The 17,856-nt window shown below is 41.6% G+C and overlaps 1 protein-coding gene and 1 long non-coding RNA gene across 3 annotated transcripts in view; both read left to right on the top strand.

The window, feature by feature from the left end:
* The first annotated feature begins 3,629 nt into the window (after positions 1–3,629).
* Positions 3,630–9,081, top strand: LOC125686567 (uncharacterized). Of its 2 annotated transcripts, XR_007373829.1 has the most exons (4): positions 3,630–4,005; positions 4,639–4,811; positions 7,643–7,749; positions 8,352–9,081. It is a non-coding gene; the product is annotated as an uncharacterized LOC125686567 (long non-coding RNA). The 2 variants fall into 2 exon arrangements; XR_007373830.1 differs by having other exon boundaries at positions 4,639–7,749.
* Positions 9,082–17,779: 8,698 nt separating this feature from the next.
* The window catches only part of ADAMTS6 (ADAM metallopeptidase with thrombospondin type 1 motif 6), a 148,550-nt gene continuing 148,473 nt past the window's right edge, over positions 17,780–17,856 (top strand). The window contains exon 1 of the mRNA XM_048930635.1: positions 17,780–17,848. The gene's annotated coding sequence lies outside the window, so the exon portion shown is untranslated. The remainder of the gene's footprint in view (positions 17,849–17,856) is intronic.

The following is a 17,856-nucleotide window of genomic DNA, read 5'->3' as shown; positions in this document are numbered from 1 at the left end:
TAACCTGATCAAAGTCCCTTGTATGTGACAGGATTCTGGCAACCTTGCACAGAGTCTGTGATTTGTGAAGATAAAATATTGAAGAGCTGGCAAGGCTACACAAATAGTACCTTAACTGCATATGTGAGGGTTTCAGCAGAATTCTAAGAACACACGAGTTCGTGTGCAGCTTTCCTCCTACAGCTAGGGCTGTCGTGAGCAGTAACAACATGAATTTAAAAAGCATTTGCAAGTCTCCCAACTGCTAACTTGCAGATGATTAACTCAGAAAGCCAGCTCTAACATATGGGTTACCAGTCAGGAACACTGAAGCTGACCTTGAGAACAGCAACTGCGCCTTGACTGAATTTGTCAAGGAGCAACTGTTCTACTTTAAGGAAAGAGTAGCTGCAGCAGCGTACAAATCTTGTGATGTAACACAGATACTAATTTTGTGAAACATCACTTTATTGACTGAATTATCACAAGAGAAGCAGCACTTTCTAGAGAATCAACAAAACTGGGAGAGGACAGGCAGAGCCCCGCTAGGGTAAATGATTAGGACTTAGCATAAGAAATTCATACCATGCCAGAAATATCCTAAAAATTCAGATAGCCCTACAAAAACACATCTTGCACAGCTTAGGTGTAAGCCTTCACCTTAAACCTAGAGTTATTTTACTCAACCAATTAATTAGTGATGCAGTTCTGTTCCACTATAGATAAAGACTGCCCACAGGACTACACCAGGGTGAAATCATCCCACTGGACACTGCAGCAATGATGCTTCAAACCTTGTGCAAAAGCAGCATCGTCACAATTGTTTAACAAGATTAGCCTTGCAGCATTTTAATAAGATGGTTTTCAAGATAATTGTGAAAATATCTAATCTGTGAGATAGTCAGATTATGTTTAATTCTGCAGGGGAGACAAACCCATTGCTGACTGTAAAAAGCCAAAATGATCAAGTCAAGTGCCTTTGTGTGCTTCTCTTTTAAACAATAAATTTGTAGTTGCAGTTTGGAAGTCAAGTAAGCCAATGATACTGAAATGATACTAGTATGCATACTTATGGGAAAGGTCAGGTTACGTGAAAAAAAACATAATCAGATACAGGAGTTTAGCAAATTATTAGCAAACTACAGAATTGTTCGTAAGCTACAAAACAGTCTGAGCTTGACCACATGGAGTACTTTTAGCAAATTTATTAGAATGATATGCTTTGCCGTGAAAATATTTTATTTCAAAGATTTATATCTGCTTTATGGATGGTGAAGGAAATCCATTGCATAAGTTTGCTGACAGTCGTGTAATAACAAAAATTTAACTGTTCATTAATTAATATTTCAACTAACCTTTCACAGTATGTAATCACTACAATGCTTTGTTAGTATTCTACACTGCAGGTGTTTTTGTTTGAATTCACTGTTCCTTTCCAAAATACCTAATAAATAATTAAAAGAGAAGTGACTGTGTGATCTATTCCAGAAAGGTGTTTTCCTATTTAGGGTTAGTGACACATAATTATGAAAAAACCAGTGTGCTGCTGTTTTTATCTACCACTCAAAATATTTCAATTATCTCTTAGTAGCCTAAATTATATAAGTTATTACTCCTTATTTCATATGGAGTTCATACTGAACAGTCTTGTTCAACATCTTCATTATTGATACGGATGAAGATACACGTTCAGCAAGTTTGCTGATGATACAAAGCTGGGAGGATGACTGACACACAAGAAGGCTGTGCTGTCATTCAACAAGACCTGGATCGACTGCAGAACTGAGTGGAGAGGAAATTTATGAGGTTCAACAAGGGCAAGCATAGAGTCCTACACCTGGGGAGGAATAACTACATGCATCAGTAAAGCTTAAGGACTGACCTGCTGAAGAGGAGCTCTGCAGAGAAGGACTGGGGGTCCTGCTGGACAACAGAGCGGCCATGAGCCAGCAGTGTGTCCTAAGCCAATGGCATCCTGGGGTGCATTAGAAAGAGTGTGGCCAACAGGTTGAGGGAAGTGATTGTCCCCCTCGACTCTGCCCTGGTGAGGCTGCATTCAGAATGATGTGTCCAGTTCTGGGCTCCCAACTTCAAAAAATGCAGGGATCATCTAAGAGTCCAGCGGAGAGCCAAAAAGATGATAAAGCATCTTCCTCCTGGGAAAGACTGGGACTGTTCATCCTAGAGAAGACTGGAGGGGCGGGGGGGGAAGGATCTTCCTCAATGCTAATAAAGGGTGGGTGTCAGCAGATAAGCCCAGGCTCTTTTCAACAATGCCCAGTGACAGGAAAAGGGGAATGAGCACAAACTGGAACACACAAAGTTGTGTATAGACATGAAAAAAAAACGCCTTTATTTTGAAGGTGACAGAGCACTGGAAGATGCTGGTTAGAGAGCTTGTGGAGTCTCCTTCCCCGTAGATATCCAGTATACACCTGAATGCCTTCCTGTGCAATCCACTGCGGGGAACTGCCTTCGCAGAGGGTTGGACCTGATCATCTCCAGCTGTCCCTTGCAACCCCTACAGTTCTCTGATTCTGTGATTCTGTGATATTAAAATCTCAATCGGTACACTGTAGAAAGAGTAAATACTAAAAGTTACCGTTTTCTTTTGGAAAAATGTGACATTCTGTGTGTTTTTCTTGCTTCTACTACACTCATATGATTAATTCATACCATTAAAAAGATCCTACAATTGGTTTTCTTATGAGATTTTGTGCCTATTTCTTCCTTCTACTGTCCTCTACACATTTCTTTCTCTATATTTTGTTCTGGATTTTCTCTTTTATGATCTCTATTTCTTTCATTTTCCCATTTCTCCTTCCAAAATCTGTACTTTACTTTGTTACCTTCTAGGTCAACCAGTATTCTTTACAGTGCTCCCTAGCCCTGCTGTAACTGAAAACAGACCTATCTTTGGCTCTGAGCCTCCATCCAGACACTTTCATTGTGACACAACCTTCTTTGAAGATTTTCTCTTCAAAGCTCATACATTCAAAAAATATTTTCATTTGTTTTCTGAGGCAAATCTGAGCCACACAATGCCTTTTTCTTATGGAAGTGTCCAGAGGAAGACAAGGGGGAAAAAATGGCCCCTTTCTCATTAAGATTATAAGATGCAGTTTCAGCTGCTTTATTAGCAGGACACTCAAATTAATGAAAAAATAATTCAGTTCAAGACATGTTCCTCTCTTTTAGAGTTTTCCAAACTCTTTCCTAGAAACATGGGATTATCAGTATTCACATCAGTACTGATATGAATAACCCATTACACTGTAAAACAATTCTGCCACGCACAGAACTGGGAAAGTACAAAAAGGCATCACAATCTCAAAAACAAGCAGCTTGTTGCTTAAAGAGGCTGGCGGACGGCATTTTAGAAGCAAGCTATACACTGACGACGGGCGCTTACCTTAGTTATTACCTTTTGGCCTACGCAACCAGGTATTTTAGCACATCTAGTACAGAGACTCAGGCCACGCACGCCCACCCACAGCCGCACCCGCCCCGCGCCATCATGGCGGCGCCTCCGCCCGCCCAGCCGCCCCGCCCGGCCCCGCGCGCGCAGCCGCCCCTCGGCCGTCCCTTCACGCAGCGCCGCTCCCGGCGCGGGGGGGGGGGGGGGCGCGTGCGCTGCGGTGCGTTGGCTGACCGCGCAACGAAGACGACGCGGCCGCTGGTTCCGTTTTGATGCGGGAATTTGAGGATGCCTTTCAAGGTTGCCGAAAAAGTCATCGGTTCCTTGGTTTGTTTGCGAATCGATTCTCAGTTTACATAAGCACGTGAGCTTTCAGACGGAAGGCACGGCGGTGCAGTAAAAACGTGACTTCTGTAAGCCCTCTGGTAGCAGAGAAACGGCCCCGCTTCGCGGTCACGCCGCGTTCATTTCACCGCGTTTTGGCGGCACCTGCGTTTGGGAACAGCTGTTTTCGGGATGAAGCGCGGGAAGAGTGAAACTTCATCACAAATCTCCGAGGAACGCCCTGAGACCTCACTAAGAACTGCGGCCATTGCCGTGGCACCAGGGTGAGCCATTCGTTGCACAAAAACGGTCACGTCCCGCTAGTTTTATGGCTTTGTTGCTTCTTGAAATATGTTGTCATTAAAAAGTAAAAATATAAATAATGAAGTAAGTAGGTGTTACTTTGTGTATATTAAATATATATTTTTATGAGGGCTGCTTGGAAAATAACACCTATTTTATTATGTTGGCCCATGCTGTCAGTCAGATGCTGGTGGTATGGCAGCAGAGGTTGAACCTTCCCACCGGTATCCCATCCCATGTTGTTGCCGTGTGACAGATGGCAGCAGACGGGCGCTCTGACGGGATGGTGTCTGACACGGAAGTGCACATGGAATAGATGTGTGTAATTGAGTTCTTCCATGCAGAAAAAATGGCACCCACTGACATTCACCGACACTTACGAATGTTGATAGAGGCCAAACAGTCGATGTGGACGCAGTGAGGGGTGGGCGGTGCTTTTCAACAGTGCCAACAGTGGCCGTCTCCACTGGTGCAGATTTTTACAAGTGCAGCATGCAGGCTTTTGTTCATTGCTGGCAAAAATGTGCAGCATGTGGTGGTGACTGTGTTGAAAGAGTGTTTTGTAGCTGAGAATTTATCAAACTGTGCTGTTAAGCTCTTTCTATTTGTTTCAGTTTCCACGGAAATAAATAGGAGGCATTAGTTTTGGAGCAACCTATGTGGCTCTAGTTTGTTCCTCTTCAAACCGTGTGGCCCAGGTAAGCCAAAAGTTGGACACCCATACTATAGAGCTCCTAGTACATTTTTTGTACTGAGAAGACTGGTCCGAGGATCAAGCATGTGCTAGGTACTACACTTCTATTTGCTCTTTATTTATTACTGTTATCTGTCCTTATTTTAAAAATAAATTAATAAAAATGATTACTGGTTAAGAGTTCGAAGGGAGCATCTTTTCTTTACAAAGGTTTTTATACTCTGCTGATTGCTGACATTCCTCAGTCCTGGCAGATCAATTTACAGGAACACTGTCCAAATTGTACTGCCTCTCTTGAGCTTTATGAAGAATAAGAAAACTATGGAAAATAGCAACTTTTCAAAAAGTTGAATTTAAAACAAGTTTCTGTATATGTAGTGATGGAATAGTTGGAAATCTTTTGGTGAAAGGTGCACCATTTCATTGACTTTTTTTCCCTGAAATAGTTATCCTCTATTATAGATGGAAGCAATAAGGGATTTTTTTTCAGTTTTATGGAAGTTAAAATCCAGTCTATAGACTATGCTTGTCATTACTTTTTATGGAAAGCTTTCTCCATCGTACAAAGGCCAAAAAAAAAAAAAAGTCCCAACAAAAAGAAACCCATCCCAAAATAACCTACTAATGAAGACTCAAAGAAAGGATGAGTAAAACATTGGTGCAGAATATGTTACTGAATGCCAGAACAACAAAACCACTTAGCGCTTTAGCATAGATCTATCCTCGGTTTTCTGTTAGATTAAATCTAGTTACTTTAAATAATATTCACTTATTTGAAGTACAGTCATGAAACTGCATCTCTCGCACCTCAGCCAAGTGGTCTGGCTGTGCAGTTAAATAGAAGATTCTATGTTCATCTCAGTATAAAACAGAAAGACTTTTCAAAGAAAACAAACAGTTCTGCTATTGTTACTCCTGAAGTCTCAAAGAAATGAGGTGAAAATTGTGCACCTTTGTAGCAGAATGATCAGTTGTGGATATAAGGCCTCTAGTTTTTGTTGTGTTGGTTGGTTTGCTTGTTGTTTTATGTTTGGTTTTTAGTTTTGTTTGTTTTGTTTTCTACAAACAATTTCTACAATTTTGAAGCTTCTTTAAGGCCACAAAACCAAATAGTGTATTGGAAAGGAACAGAACAGCAGCAGAGATTGTGCAACCTGAAAAGCACTTGCCACAGATAAAGACTATTTTCTACAACACCGTTACTTTTATATAAGAAGAACTGTAATACTGGCTCTATTGCTTCATAATATTTAGACAATACAGCATAAGAATGTATCACATAAACACACAAATCCCTAAGTTTTTGGTCTAAGCAGAAAAGTCATAGAATTATAGAATCTTTTGGGTTGGAAGGAACCTTTAAAGGCCATCTAGTCCAACTTCCTTGCAATAAGCAGGAACTGCTAGGCATCCTGCTCAGAGCCCCATCCAGTCTGATCATGACTGTCTCCAGGCATGGGGCATCCACCACCTCTCTGGGTAAGCTGTTCCAGTGTCCCACCACCCTTACTGTAATAACTTACTCCTTATGTCCACTCTAATTCTCCCCTCTTTTAGTTTGAAACCGTTTCCCTCTGTTATATCATCACAGACCATGCTAAAGAGTCTGTTCCATTCCTTCTTACAGCCCCCCATTCAGATACTGAAAGGCAGCTCTCAGGTCTACCTGGAGCATTCTCCAGACTGAGCAGCCCCAGCTCTCAGCCTGTTCTCGTAGGACAAGTGTTCCATCCCTTGGATCATTTCTGTAGCCCTCCTCTGGACCCACTCCAACAAGCCTGTGTCTGTTCTGTACTGTGAGGACTCTACATCTGGATGCAGTATTCCAATTGAGGTCTCACAGCACAGCATAGAGGGGCAAGATTACCTCCCTTGACCTGCTGGCTACATTTTTTATGGTGCAGCCTGGGATCTGGTTGACTTTCTGGGCTACGAGAGCACACTGCTGGCTCATGTCCAGCTTGCCATCCACCAGTACCCCCAAGTCCTTTTTGTGAAACCTGTGTTCCACCCTTTCATTCCCTAGCTTGTACTGATAGCAGGAGTTGCCATGACCCAAGCACAAGACCATGAACTTGGATTTGTTGAACCTCATGAGGTTCTCCCGGGCCCACATATCACGCCTATCCAGGTCTTTATGGATGGCATCACATTCCTCAAGCACGTTGACTGCACCACACACCTTGGCATCACCTGCAAACTTGCTGATCTCTCTTTAATTTCTATTTAATTTAAGGGATGTGCATAAGGATTCTTAACATGCAACATACCATTTTCTTCTTCTGTCAAGTTAGTGTACATTCATCGCAATGTTAGTATAAATACAAAGAATGGCTGTAGAAGGTTTTAAGGGGTCATTCTGTCTTGCCTCCTCATAGAAAAGCTTTGTAGGAATCATGGAAACTGGAGACAGTTACAATGTTTCAAAATTAGATTAATAGAAACAAAGAAGAGAATCCTATTTTTATTGAAACCAAACAAAACTAACCTGATTTCATTTTTTACAGAATCAGAGAATCATGCTTTTAGTTGAATTTTATTACCATCTTTTAAACCAGAGTTGTTTGTATATGTTCATCCATCTAGTATCCACCAGGTTTACACCATACATGGCTAATTCATCACGTTCTCATCTGAGGTAAAGATACTAGTTCTTCAGAGAAGATTTCTGTAGAACAAAGGAACACTGGAAAACTCACGGATGTGTGGGTTAAGTTACTGTTTGCCAAGTCACAGAGTGAGGATTTGTTCAGCTCAGTGACCCTTATTTTAAACTATCACAAGAGGGAGATAAAATGATTCTTCCATATGATGTTGGATAAACCTGTAGAGGTCCCAGGAACAGCTGAGAACTCTAATTAAAACTGTTTTTCATGTAGTAAAAGTGAGTATTCCAACTATTTTCTTCTTCCATTCCTTTTTAGAAAATCTGCTTTCAGGTCAGATTTGCTGGTTAGACACACGTGTTATTACAGATGACAGCAATTTGTGAGAGAATTGAAGCAGTGCAATCGGATGTGGAGTGGTGCAGGTAATGAAGCCAAAATGATTGAAGATGGCATGTCAGGTTGGCTGCATCTGCCACTTTTTCCATCTCCCTGAAACTTCCTTTTAGCACTGTAAGTGAAAGAAAGCTTAGTATATAGGGGTGGGAGGAGTTTAAATTTAGTAGCCGCTGTGTGCCAAGTATATAGTCATTTTTCTTCAGGGAATTAGTTGAGTCCAGCACATTGGCAATGGGTAAGGGGAAACCTATTCTGCTTCCAGCTGGCTGAGCTAGGACTCCATAGCTCAGAGGTCTGAAGCATTATGCTGCCTGACATAGGACGATTGCCTGATGACCAAGTACAAGGTTAGGAAATACAAACTACTACTCTGACAAAGCCATCATATGTGTAGGGAGATTCTGATCTTGTTACCAGTATTAATAAGAAACAATTAAATATGTTTATTTTGGTAAAATAGCAGGAAGAAAGATGGATAAGAAGTAAACCCAAAATAAACTATTTAAAAGGGGGAATTATTTTTTGCCCCAAAGGACAAAAGGCATTGTTTGTTAACCATGCAAATTAGCTTCTAATTATGCAGTTAATTAGTATAAGTTAAGTTTGACTGTGTTTTTCAAAAAAACAGTTGTGTCATCTAGACTACTTTTATTCAACATCAAAAGCAGAACTACTTGCTGTGAGGGCCGGTACATCCATCCAAAAGGCTGAATGTAAACCAGACAACCAGCAAAAGGGGAGCCCTTTTCCAGTCTCAGCTCATTCTCACAGCCCAAAGACCTGGATCTTCACCTGCCACTGTGCTTTATGCTTAGCCTGTCAAGTGAAGTACAGTCACGAGTGTTAAGAACTTCTTAATTGTAAAACTGAAGTGCTTGTACTGTATTATTATCAAGCCATCTGAATGCTTCAGATAATGCTTATTGAAAAACAAAAATGTGGAAAGCTGGGGATCTGAGTCTAAATGCAGAACTCTAGCCACAAGACAAGTTGTTTTTGTAACAGGAAAATGTTACTTTCTGGGAATTGCAAAGAATTAATTTACATGGTAGATTTGTTCACCTTCCTGCTACTTGTGTATGTCCTTTCTATGTTTAACACGTACATACTGGTTTGATGTATATGATACAAATATACATTTAAACATATAGACTTGAATAAAATAGTTTGTTTTGTCTCTTTTTAACATGAATTTAAGCTACTAATTTGTGTGACCATGCCAGTTTATATACAGTCATTCATGTTTCTCCTTTGTAAAAACACAGTTGATAAACTAAGAGGAGATGCCCATTGAATTCTATACCCTTTATATTCTTAATACATCTCAGAGGTTGGAGAGAGAATTTACTTTTTTTTTTTTTTTTTTTGAAAAAGATCGGGGTGGTTTCCAACGTAGGATAGCCCTGAAATGTTATTAATCCCACTACTGATGGTGGTTTGTTGTCAGTGAATGAAGGACACTTTCCTTACTGCTGATCACGTTGTCATTGTATCCCCTGAAAGTACTTTAAGATTCAGTAGCCTAAATGTCTGAAGGCCTACATGTCCGCAAGGGGGCAGAAGACACTTCGTTAGCAGCAAGTCCACCCATCGATTACACCCATTGGACATGCAATGTTTAGCCCTGCAGACATAATAAAGTTCTTAAAGAAAAGCAGTCATATCATGTAATTGTATCCTGTGGGCAGTAGGGGCATTTTGTCACTCAGATTTCTGTTTTCAAGATGGAAAAAAATTCTTTTCTGCAGATAAGATTTATTTTCCCAAATTACTGAATGAATAATGAAACAAAAACAAAAACAATAAGAACCTAACCTCTATCTTTTGTTAGAGAGCAGCTATTAAACAATGAAGAAGACAATGTTTTATTTTCTGAAAGACAGATGGACTTCAGAAGAATTGTAGTAACTTATTTTACACTGCATCCTTGGTAAGAAACTTTGGTAGCTGATAACGGATTGGTCTGTAGTTCCACTGTGGAACTGAGCGTGAGGAATGCTGGGATGCCCTGCCTGCTCCGAAAGTTTTGCGTGAGACATTTCAAGCTTCCGCGGTTCTTATTTTTTCCATGGAGTCTCAGAACAAAAAAAAAAACTTGGCGGAGATAGCACACAAAGTGAATACACTGGTATTCTTTTCCCGTTAATTTGTTTCATCCCCCTAAAGAAAGATCTCAATAGAAGAGTATCCATTCATGTGCAAAGCCGAAAATCTGGGGCAAAACAAGAGCAAAGGTTAGTCCCGGTCCCTCCCCCAGCCCTCTTCACAGCGAATCCCAGTTGTCTTTCTCACCTCTGCAAGTCAAACGCTGTATCTGTGGACAGGCGTTCGAAAATGAGAAATAAAAATGCTGTGCGTAGACATTCAGTAGAAACATCAGGCTAAAACAACAGGTAGTTAATGGCATCACAGAAAATGTTGAGTCGGACAGGACCCACGAGAGTCACTCGGTATTTTCATAAGGAGGCACAAGTTTAGGCTAGGGAAATAAGGGCAATACGCAGTCATTCATGGATGAAAATATCTGAAAATTACCTCACTTACATTCAATTACTAAAAGGTACTTGGGCACAATATAAAACTTGTAACAGCTGAAGGTGAGGCATTGCACAAACAGTTAAACGATTTATGCAGACCCTTGCATTATGAAGTAATGCTTCATTATACCAAAGTGTCTTGTAGCCTCACTGATCTCTTAGCAAATGCCAACTAGATCTGGTTGTATGTGCAGACACCTATTTTCAGGTGGGATATCTGCACCTGTGCTCACTGCCCTGTAAATACACTGTTAAAGCTTTGATAGGTAAGGGTAGCTTTGAGTGTAGGGACTTACTGTTAGCTGAACTTTATACACACTGGCTGCACTGGAAGAGTTGTGTTACATTTAAATCTATGCAGAAAACTGCTCATGCAATAATTTGTGTAAGAACTTATTTATTGCCAGATAATGTAGTCTATGGATAAAACTATCTAGATTTATAGACGGCTGCAATAGTGGATGCAATGAGCTAAAAGTAAATGTCAAGCATTTTCTTCAAGCTTGTGGATTTCTTCAGCTGTTGCTCCATTTGCTTTGAATACTTTTTTTTTTTTTTTTTTTTTTTTTCCCCCTAATTTCTTAATGTAGTCTTAATAAAAAGATTATAAGGGAACTCATTACTACTGATTAAGTTTCAGGCATTGTGAGAAAACAAAGTGGTTTTGGTTTACTTTTTTAATTAAAAAAAAAAAAAAAGGAAAAAAGAGGTTTGGAGAAGTTAGTCTTACAGGATTGCAGAAGGTCACTGCTAGAATCAGCTCAAACATTTGTGATTCGTGAACAGCCACAAACCAACATCTTCTTACCTCTGGATAGTCTTACGCCTAATTCATGTTAGAATGCAAAACTATAGCATACAATGTACAAACCTGTTGAACCGTAATACTTGGATCAAATAAGCTCCTTGAAAGTTTTTGAGAATACTTGAATCTCATCTTTCACTATAACTTGTCTATTGATGCAAATAATCCCTGAATGGCTACAAAACAATCAGAAGCACATTAAGCAGAGTTCATTCTTCAGTTCACAGATTGTACTTGTAGTACAGATTGTACTGAAACTTGTAATTAACTAGAAATGTAATCTTTTGATTTCTTAGCAATAAAAAGGTTTTTTTTGTTTTGTTTTTGTTTTGTTTTTTGTTTTTTTTTTTGTTGTTGTTTTTTATTTTATTTATTTTTTTTATTTTAATACATCAAAACCCAACATGCGGATGATTCACAACTGCCCCAGTGTGAAGTTCACCAGTGGCTTTGATCACCAGTGGACTCCAGTGGAAACTACTGGGAAATACTTGTAAATTCAGCAACCTAGAGTTTATACTGAAGAAGCTGAAGGCTACCCTTCACATAAAAGCAGCTACTGGGTCATACCTAAAGATTCGTTTGGCTAGGGATTTATGTGGAGGTCAGGGCTGTCACTGCTGTACAAAATCAGCTTCACACAGTGCCAAGCAAACCTAAATAAGATGTAAAAATGAAATGCTGGAATTTTAAGGCTCCTCCTTCATGCTAACCAAAGAGCCACTAATGTTGTGATAATCATATATGAAAATGAATTTTGAAGTTCCTTGTGAGATAGGGAAAAAAATGTATGTACTTATTATAGTCACATGCTCTACTGCATTCATTTGCACTTTTGGGGAGATACTGAAAAGTTAGCAGGAGAGAGTAACTATTAAAGATAGTTCAATTTATAAACTGTTGCAAGATGCTATGGTAGAAAGAATGCCAAAAAGCCATCTAAATTAGACAAAGCCGTAATCTCTGTCCAAAGCAGTATGCACTGCATGCTCTAGAGTCTTTAATAAATCTTTTCCAATTATACAGTCCAGGAATATGGAAAGCCCAATTCTTTCCATTCAAAATAAATCCATACTCCTTTCACAGTCCAATTTCACAATCTCTGACATTGGTGTATGTGTTCATGCTTTTATACAAAGTGTACCAATAAATGAGAATCCCCACATATTTCAGCAGGTGCTAAATGAGCAGACTGGGTTATTCATACAAGTACATTAACTCTTCTCTAACTCTGAAACTAAACAAGCCACCTAGGTTCTGAGATCAAGGTGCCCAGTTCTGCAGGAGGCTGTAATTCTTAGAGCTGTGTGCCAGGCTGCAATACGCTGCAGTGCTCTGCATTCTAATTGCCAGGTCTGACAGGTCAATAACAAATTCTTCATCCTAAAAAAAATCCAAATAACCAAATTCTTGTGTTTCTGCTAATAATTTATGCAACTTTATCTGGAAATAAGAAAATAAGAGAACAAGAATATATGTACATAGAAAATTATTGTACATACAGCTGGAAAATTCTACCTCTAAACAAATTTTTGCGCCTACTGGACTAATCTTTATGGTATCTGTTGACTTGGAAAGAGACAAAGAAGAAAAGGATACTCTATCTTTGAAAAAAAAAAAAGCTCTCATCTGATTTCTCTCTTCTTTTATGTTTATTGCAATTGCTGTTCTTTTATGGAGCCCTATTATGTTTGCTGCACTTTCTACTTCAGTCTTAACGAGGATAGGATCAGCTCCATCTATTTGCCTGAAAAAACGGAAGTAAATACCCATTTTAATCACCTTCCACAGGGTAAGATTCTCAGTCTCAGGTTTACTTGAGAGAATTCATCACCCTTCCCATTGTCCACCCCTTCCAGGTTTTGAGTGAGCCCTGAGCATTCTGTTACCACATTCACGTCCTCTGGTCTCTACCCTGCCTCACTTGTGTTTTTTCTATCACGGAGAAAGCTGCCCAGAACCTCCTGGAGGACTGCAAACTTACACACACTGAGATCTCCAGTTCTATTTCCAAATCTTACAATAAGATATTCAAGTTGGTCAGGTCCACGGGTCCTTATATAAAGTGACTTAGGTGATGATAAGCCCTTTATCAGCATAACATACAACTGCTCGCAGGGAGAAGCATTCTAGAAAAGGATGGTCTACCATCTTGCATTTGGTAAGGCTCTTCACATTCAAATGAAGACATTCTTGGTAAAATGTGCATTGCTGGGAAGACAGAGCCTCAAGGCCTTACTTGAAACCAAATTCATTGCTATGAATTTTGTTTTAGAGGGCCATCAAGAACAGCTCAGCTCAGAAGGGCTCCATTTTCCAATTGAAAAGACACTTTGATATGCAGTCTTTTTTTTTTTTTTTTTTGGTGGCAAACTGAAAAATGGTGTGTGGTGCACAATAGCTTCTACCTCTCTTGCATGGGAGTGATTGGTATTGCCCTGAACACCTCTCTTCCTGTTAACAATCTGAATTCAGGCTTTTTACAAAGAAATGTCAGTGAGAGAGCCTGGACCTCAGTAATACAATTATCTTCCAGCACTCCTAGAAAATTTTTAGTTTAGAGGACTGAAAATAAAGTCCTTATGCTCATTACCAGCTTCCCTCCCCTATCAGCACAGATAAAGCACAGGACATTTAGCACAGATGAATGTAAGGTTATAATAATGATTTTTTTTCTCAACTATGTGGTCAACCAAAGTATCTTAGCAAGTGTTTCATCTACCTCACAGATCAAGTTACTCAATCAAGTTTTAATTAAATTATTCAATCAAAAAGTATCATATCTTACATGTATTTCTAAATTAGAAAGCCTAAATAATGTACAAACTCTTACTTGTGTGAGCATATTTACATGGTGATAGGTGTTACACATAAAGTAATGGGGAATCATACTGTTTGATAATGTTATCCTACTCACTTCTCCAGAGACAGGAGCAGCATACTGTCCAACTCTGGAGGAGCCTTTTAATCCAATTTGAGGTAAGAGGTAGCCATAGTGAAGAGACAAGCAAACAAATGAGATGTCTGACAGATCTGTTCTAATTTTTCCCAGTCCTGACAAAGGAGTGGTAAGGAGTATTTTCTAATTCCTTCCGTGGAATTTACCAGATCAAGAATGGTTCAGGATGTAAATTCTTCCAATTCAGTACAAGCTACATGACAGTAATAAACAGTAAGATTTCTAATGCTAGAATAACATCTAACAACCAGCTTGAGGAATGCACTGTTATGACTAGTCTTCTCACAAGCAGAATAACAGTTTTCAGTTTTGCAGAATGAGCAATTCATAGTTATGAATGACAAAAGTTTAATGTTGGATGGCTTTCTCTCCATCAGTGGAATGAATATTACATATAAAATCTCATGTCTTAAGTCATGGTACATGCTAAGCTATTGTCACTGCTGTAATGACTGCTGTAATCATTGCTACAATCATTGCAAAGGGCCCACAGATCATCTGTAAAGCTATCCCAGCAGGTAACAGATACTCTAGTAGCAGCTGTCCTCATCAGCCATCAAGTCACCGAGTGTGATGGTAGCTGGACTGTGCTTCAGATTCTGATACAGAGTAGCTTACGCTTCTGTAAGCTACTAAAGTACAATGCCCAAACAAGAATGGTGCAAGCCGGACACCAGCAGTCCCACCACCAGTCTTATGGAAGCAGCAGGAACAATTAGGCTGTTAAAACCATAGTCTCATATATTTAAAAAATAAGAACAGGAGGAAGTTGTAAAAATTGAAAAGGCAATCACAAATAATTATAATATTGACTAAGCTCATCGTGGACTCAATTGTCTGATTACTGAGCAATGGTGAGATTCTTTGACTGTTCTGGACAAGAGATTTTATGTATTTAGCATGATTAATTTTATAATTTAGTATATCAGAACACTTCAAAATTTGCACTGCATAAGCACTTATTGCTAATAAGAAACTGTATCTTACCAATATGTTGGGTGGAATTTTGCACACTGTTTCTTACTTTGCAGTTAAGAATATGATTGACTGCCTTCCACTCACCTAAGCATTTCAAATAAAGTTCTCAAAGAGAACAAAAATGACTGATGAATCACGCTTGTTGTACAGGTGTCACTTTTCCTTTTATGTTGAATATTTAGAAATGATTTTTCTCTTCCCAAGCATTGCTGAAAAATTTCTAAATACAATAGGATATTACAGTTGAGTCTTCAGTGACCAGACAAATTGGAGAAAAGACATACTTTCAAGCATGCCCATTCAAATGTATAGGGAATGAGAAACTCCTCTTGTAGAAGTACACTTGTACAAATACTTAAAAGCTTTCTTTTCTGTGTTTATTAGTTAACAGCAAGATTCCTGGAATCAGCCTCAAATACCTCTAAGTATGTCGAGCGATGTTAAATTGAAGTTTAATGTAAATATTTATTTAAACAAAAAAGTGCTTGCCAATCTTATCAGTTGTTGACTGACATGCTAAAGGATTCGAAGGCCTAAAGTAAAGTCAAGAGTGCTTAATGCTTTAGCTAACTACTTCCCTAGTCTGCAAAGACTAACAAGCAGGGTAAGACATGGAGTAGTACACTCTGTTCTCAATAAATCTGTAATCCTGTCCAGAGCTTCTGAGACACAGAATGGCAGTTCCTATCTCTGCTATTTTGTTGTTTCTACTTACAGCAAAGAAAAAAATATACAAAGAATCTGCATATGACTTTTTGTGCAAGTTTCTTGTTTAAAATGTTGCAAATCATTAGAAACATATGGGTATTATTCAGGCTGACAACACAAAAATAAAAGTCATCAAATAGACTCACTATTTTTATCTGAACCAGGTTCACTCAGGGAAAAGTGATTTTATGCAAAAAGGCTAAGTCAAACTATATTGGGAATTCTGTCAGAAATTCTAATTATAGATCGTCAGGAATTTTTTTAACTGGAGCCAAAGTTTTTCCTGGTAGTATACCAGTTTTGACAAAATTGCTATTGGAAACATTTCTTGAGCTCCAGCAGTGGGTGTAGGCAAGAAAATGGAGTTGTCTGGGACAGAAAATAAATAACTTGTTGGTCTGAGCAGGCAGCTGAGCTTTGCAGAGCCCAAGTCTTTGCCTTGCTTGATTTAGAGCGAGGAGCTGAACCCATTGAAGTGCCCTGGCCAGACAGTGCTAAGCTGTCTTTCTTTTTAGCTTGATGAGTATTTAATCGGTTGTATGCCATGGAGCAGCTCCAACCACAGACAGCCGATCTTCCACACCAGAATAACCCCAGCCTAGCTGTCAAGACCGCATTCTGTCTCTGGCTCGGCAGGACCTGAGCAGGTCTCCACATCCCACCAGGATACCACGACCATGAGGCAATCGGATCATGCGCGTCTCCCTGTTCAAAAGGTTATTTTTGGTCCGGGTATAGAATGGGGTAAAAGCCGTCCTTTCAAAAGGACAGACTGCACGTTTGGCAGACCCTATGCCGAGCAGAGACCGTCACAAAGTCCGTTCGGAGAAACGGCCAACGTAGCTAAGGTATGCTTGCCCGCACCTGCCGCAGAGCGCGCAGTATGAACGCGATCGTCTTACAAATGAATTAGCTGCAGAAGGAGGAACTTACTCCAAGAAAAACCACTCCTCCGCTCCCAAGCTGACCAACACGCTTTCACTGAGCGGCTGCCGCAGAGGCACGCCGCAGCCTCCGCAGGGTGGCGCCCTCCGCACGAGCACCTCCCGCGGACGCGCCTCGCCGCCGCACGGCGCTGCTTGCCGGAGGCGACCGGTGCGCGCTGCGCGACGCCGAGCTGCTCTTGCCCGAACCGCGGCTGCCTAAAGGCTGCAGCAGGGCCTCGTGAATGGGATGAAGGTAGCGGGACGCTTCGGCAGGACTGGGACAAACGCGAGTACTTTCCTAAGGGATGGTGCTTACTCCGCTGAAGCTGCTGCTGGCAGGAACGTCACCGGTTTACGTGCGGAAGTTAGAACGGGACCGCAGCGGCGCGTTACGTTCAAACAGAACTAAGTGCGCCGTGATTCTGACACCGTGCCGCTCCAGGACCGGCCTTCGGGCTGCCCTCCAGCCCTCGGACGCGCCCCGCAGCAGCTGCACTGTGGGACTTTTCCCGCGCGTTGGCAGCTCACCGGCACCCCCCCGCTGCCTCCGACACAGCACGGAGGAGCGCAGCGCTCGGGCAGTCCGCTAACGGCAGCACGAAGCTGCTATGACCTGGGCTCCGCGCTGCAAAAAAAGCCGCAGCGCTACGCGGGTGTCCTCGGCACGGCCTCCTCCCGTCCCAGCCCCCAAAGTCCCCGTTTCACGAGCCGCCTCTCCGGCACCGTGCCCTCACGGCACACGAGAGCTGCTTTGTGATGAAATCCCCGGTAACGCCCGGGCCGAAGGCCGACGGGAGGCCTCTGCCGGCTTCGCCCGCGCCTCACCGGACAGAGAAGCGGAGGAGGCTGCTCGGCCCGCCGCCAGCAACGCCCACCCGGGGCCCAGCCGGGCTCCCGCACACCGCGCCGTCCTACAGCACGGCAGGGGGAAACGATCGTTAAAGCCCCGTTCTGTTCCCCCTTCTGCGCGGTGGGCGCGCCGGCAGCGCACGGCACCTCTTCCCCATCCCTCCCCACCGCTTTGCGTTACCCCGACTGTACCCCTGCCCCCCCCGCCGCCACGTGACGAGGCGCGCATGCGCGGCGCCGCCGCCGGGCCGGGGCACATCTGCAGGCTGACGTCAGCGTGCTCCGCGCCGTCCCCCGGGCGAGGCTGCCAAGGCTCCTGCTGCCGCCGCGCTCGGCTTGGCTGGGAGCCGGTAGCGAGAGGAGGTCTGGGG

Source organism: Lagopus muta, chromosome Z (assembly GCF_023343835.1).
Source record: "Lagopus muta isolate bLagMut1 chromosome Z, bLagMut1 primary, whole genome shotgun sequence".
Taxonomy (NCBI): domain Eukaryota; kingdom Metazoa; phylum Chordata; class Aves; order Galliformes; family Phasianidae; genus Lagopus; species Lagopus muta.
This window is presented reverse-complemented; position numbering and strand designations above follow the sequence as displayed.